The sequence below is a fragment of the Limulus polyphemus genome, unplaced genomic scaffold, assembly GCF_000517525.1.
Source record: "Limulus polyphemus unplaced genomic scaffold, Limulus_polyphemus-2.1.2 Scaffold2660, whole genome shotgun sequence".
Classification (NCBI taxonomy): Eukaryota; Metazoa; Arthropoda; class Merostomata; order Xiphosura; family Limulidae; genus Limulus; species Limulus polyphemus.
Genome location: NW_013668270.1, coordinates 30,568 through 35,684, shown reverse-complemented (window position 1 = coordinate 35,684; position 5,117 = coordinate 30,568). Strand labels below are relative to the sequence as shown.

Sequence of the window (5,117 nt, the reverse complement as noted above, 5' to 3'; positions counted from 1 at the left end):
AAAAAAAAAAAAAAAAAAAAAAAAATATATATATATATAGTATATATACACATAGAAAGAAGTACCACCGAACAAGCTGCCAGTGGTCTTACAGAAATACTCCATCTCAACAGTGAGCACTATACAATTATTCATATCTAGTGCAAACATAATATGAAGCATACCTGACCAGGGAACACCCGCCACCAGGTGGGATCCTGAAATACGATATATATTAACTAAAAATATATAGGAAAAGTAATATATCAACTTACCCCAGTCAAATGCAAACAGGCATGTGTAGAATTTCCATAGGATGAAAACGACACATGCCTGAGGAAAACACAGCCAGGTCATGTAGATAATGCGTGACAAATGTATTGGGAGTTGTCCACATTCCAGCTTGAATTATCTCCTCCAAAGGCCGGCAAAGGTAGTAGCTTAAGACATAGTTAGAGGACAAACTGGGTGCAAAGAAACACTATGCAGACGGTGACCTTCCACGGACAAGTCAGAATACACCAGTCATATGAGATGACAAACTCAACCAGTGAGAGCAATAAAGAACACATCATGGGACACAGAGGGAATCCTTGGAATAAAAAGGCGGGAGCAATAACATGAAAAGAGGCAGTACAAGCCATATAACATATCAGGGAATGAACCAGACAAAGAAGTATATCCAGAACCAAATGGGAGTAAAGAAATAATAGAGAAGGCCAAACCACCTACCCAGGCAGCAGATGTCTATGAAAGGAAGGCCTAATCAGGACAGAAGATAACAGAAGAGGAACAGTAAAGGATGTGGGAAACACCAATGGCATAAATACTGGAACAACGTTGACCAAAAGCAAGGAAGAAGAATACTTAAGGGAAAAATGTTACAAGGAACACGTAGTAATAGGTTCAAATGGAGAACATAAAGGACAAAACTGAGATCCAATATGGCAAAACAAAGGGACGAGGAAGACAGACAAGAAGAAAGGAATGGAAAATAAGGAAATAACAGGGGAGGAGAAGCTTTCCAGTAACAGGAGAATTGGAAGGTGTTTGACAAGGCAGCCCTATAACTAGAAACAAACCCTGATCAAACAACCAAGCAAATAACTGGGAAAGAAGAGGTACCAAAGGACGGGAGAGGCAGAAGCCATGGCAAATGGACCAAGGTCCAAAGGTAGACCACCGCTTTTGGTACACAAACAAGGAGGAAGGTCGAATGGAACAGCAAAGGAAAGATGCTACATGAGGGGTGAGTCCCTGAGCTTGGGCAAGGGACCAGACACAAACTGTGCATGAAGATGGAGTTTGGTGATGTTGGAATGAACTATGTCTGATTGTGGTTGTCAAAAGAGAGACTGTCACTCCAGTAAGATCCAGAGCAAAGGGAATTACATCTGAGCAGGCCAACATGTCTATGGAGTAGGCATATATGTGAAGACCCCTCCAATACAGATTGAACACATCTGCTCCCAGAGCTGAAGGGTGTGGAACCAGAGACCAAAAGGAAGGAATTTTGGCATTCAGTGAGTGGCAAACACATCTATATGTGGTGTTCCCAGTTCAGAACATACCCAATTAATTACCTGTGGAAGAAAGGACCACAACATGGGAAAACCTGGTTTGGTTGAAATAAACAATCAGCCCCCAGATTTATAAAGCCAGGAACGTGCCAAGATTGTCATGTAGTGGTCGTAGACCCAGTAAAGAAGATCCAGTGTCTGAATACAGAGATTTGGATTTGGTTCCCCCTTGCTTGGTGATATAGCAGACAACAGTGGAATAGTTGGAATGAACCATAACCACCTATCCCATCAAGAGCATAAGAAAATGATACATAGCTCAACAAACTGCCAAAAGTTACAGGATGTTGAAAACAGAAGAGCCTCCTAGACAGGCCATACACTAGAAATCTCTGGGGAATTGAGGAAAGCCCCCCCAACCCACCATGGAAGCATCAGTAAACAGATAAGACTCCAGACAAGGTGGAGGAATTGGAACTCCCAATGTGGTCAGTTCCCTGTTGAGCCACCAAACAAGGTCGATGGGAAGGGTAATGGGATGGTCCCAGGGATTGTGGGTAAAGTTCCATTGGCTGAGAAGCATCCACTAAAGGGAATGCATGTGAGCTTGATCCAAGGGAATGAGAGTTTCCAATGAAGCCCACATCCTCAAAAGAAAGAGAACCTCTAGTACAATGAGAAAAGGAGAAGATAGGGCCATTGAGACTGCCTGCTCCATATCCCTGAGCTGAAATGGAGAAGGATGGATCCAACGAAGATGGGAATTGAAGAAAAATCCTCAATGGAATAAGATAGTGAGTGGGGTTAAGAATGAACTTCTCTAACTGGATCAGAAAACCCCACACTATTAGCTTCTTGAAGAAGTAATCAGATGTGATTGACCGATTAGGCACGTGAAGAGGTGAACAGGAGCCAGTCATCCATGAAAAGTAGAGTCCGAAGACCCAACGAGTGAAAATGATGAGCAAGAGAGCATACAACTCGATAAAACACACAGAGCCAAAGAAGGACCAAACTACTCTGCAAGGAACTGGAAGACACTACCCTCATTGACGAACCAAAGAAAATGATGTGACACTGGAGCAGTTGGAATATGAAAATAGACAACCATTAGGACGATTTGGTCATCCAGAGTCCTGGGGAAAAAAACTAAAGTGAGATGGCTCTAGATAACAGTTCAACCTGGACGGGTCTATGAAGAGTCTCCCATCTTCCAAGGGACAACAATTAGACAGGAGTAAAATCCTGGTTGAGTGGGTACCACCTGTTTGACAGCCCCTTTGTGTAGAAGGTTTTGAACAGACTAGGCAAGATGACAGGAAGAGTTAAGGTACTGAGGAGAAGAGAAGTAGATCTAGGAAGTGCATAGCAGAGGAGTGGAACTGAAGGCAAAAACTTCAGATAGAACCCATAGAACCCCTGGAACTGCCATGAAGTGTATCCAAAAAAACACAAACTAAACATACCTACAAAAAGTACTCATTACGAATGAACTAACAAAACCAAGAAATTTGTAGATTCTACAAAGTACATAAAAATAACAAACTTGCAAAACTATGAAATTCAACATGAAACCACAAACAGCCCCCAAAGCACAAAACCACCAAAGGAACTTAGAACAGAAAAGACACGTAAATATCAAACTTATAAGTTCACTCAAAGAACCAGTAAGACAAAGGACATGAAAGTAAAACCTAAACTGAAGAACATGAGAATGAAAATGCCCTCAATTAACAATAACAAAATTTGACATAAATCTAATCCCCAAGAAGATGTGACTAGTAGTAAAGAAAAAGGAACTTACAAACTAACTAACATAACTGTGAAAGGAAGTATAACTAACAAGTCAACTAATCCTCAAACTGGTTGAGGTTACAATTACCCAAACAGTAATTATCATGCAAAACCTGTACATATACCAAAAATTAACCAAAAACAAAGTAATAATCAAACTGTAAATGCAAATTTAAACTAAAGTAACTAAAATGGTAAAAGAATAATAAAAATCTAACTTATCAAAAACTGAGCAGAGGAGACATGAAAGACCTAAATTATCATGTGAGGAAATTAGGTCAATCTACACAAGCCCACATAAGCTCCCTAAACATGGGTATGCCTACTGGAAGTGAGGAATACATGCTGAAAAACTTACCACAGATCTCCTGAGAAAAAGAACAATACCCAACCCAGGAAATTACATGGAGGCATGGTAACAGGTAGAAGGTGCCGTACAAAGAAATTTCCACTCGGTAGTTATATCCTTCCTCAGAAAAAAATCAAAATGTAACAGGAAAAAAATTGTTGGCCATATGACAAAGGAAAGACACAAATTTTCCACTATACTTCCTCAGCAGATATCGTCGACCCTGAGACCTGGTGACTTGTGTCAGAGCCATTGTTGACCGTCACAGGAATTTCATCAGCTGGCATATTAAATCTCAGATTAATATGAACAAAGTAGAATTCGAAAAATAAAAATATTTATAAACAAATGAGCAGAAACAATGGAACTCAAACACAAGAAGTCAAAACTTGAAGTTGAAACTGACATAACTTGTGATCAAGCACAATCAAAATACACATCTACACATGAGAATGCAAATCAAAAAGTGAGGATTGTTCTTGTATAGTAGAGGGAGCTAGCTGCGCCAGTACAGATGGTGCAGTACGATTGGTGGAGAGTAGTCACATGATCAGCACATGTTCTGAAATGGCACAAAGCTGATGGGGTATAAAGACTGGTGTGATGTAGCAAAATTTCCCCTTCAAACCACTGTCAGGTGTACATAGCTTGGAATGTGTTCCTTCTTTTGGTTATACACATGTACTTAAAAGGAGTAGGTGTGAATATACAAGAGGTTTCAAAAGAATGAAGTAGTGGGTTGGGTTACCTTCATAGGTTTGCAAAATATATTGATATCTCAGCAAATCAAAAAAGTGGGAGTTTTTATTTTATATTATAGTCTGTAAATGTCTGAAGTTTGAGTTTCTAATTATTTAACCACTATAGACATTGTGTGGTAAGCATAATAAAATATAAACTGAGCATCAAGACAAAAAGACATGCCAATATGACACAAAAAACAACACATTTGGCATTTTGTCTAAATATTTTCTTTTGAATTAAGAAATTAAAATATATATAATATTGCATTATAAGCTATGCTGTGATGCCAATTTTATTGGCAAACGATGATAATATTGTTTATTTAAATTTTGAAAATAACCCTCTTAAACCCTTTGACCTGTCCATTGAGAGAGGGTTTACAGAACAATTAGTTATATAAAACAAAATATATGTTTTTTTTAAAAATAACTAACAACAGAAACTTAAATTTTTAGTCTCAGATGACAAATGTAAAGTGCAAATACCAAAAATCACACAAGGTAAAATGAAACACTTTTCTAACATAAGAAATATAAATAGTAAATAAACTAATCTTTGATAGGTTGTTTAGGCAGAGTATTCATAATGAACACTATAAAGACATCTATAGAATATGAAATTCCTATTTGCCTAGTTTTTTTTGTTTTTTTTATGTGGCTTTCACTTTCTCATTCTTAACTTGTTTATTTTTACAACTTATGAAACAAGTTACTTCTTGTTTAATAAAACTT

General features: G+C 38.2%; 1 protein-coding gene across 3 annotated transcripts in view; it reads right to left on the bottom strand.

Moving 5' to 3' along the window:
* LOC106467557 (copine-3-like) overlaps positions 1–5,117 on the bottom strand; it is a 44,216-nt gene that overhangs the window by 27,249 nt on the left and 11,850 nt on the right. The window lies entirely within an intron of this gene.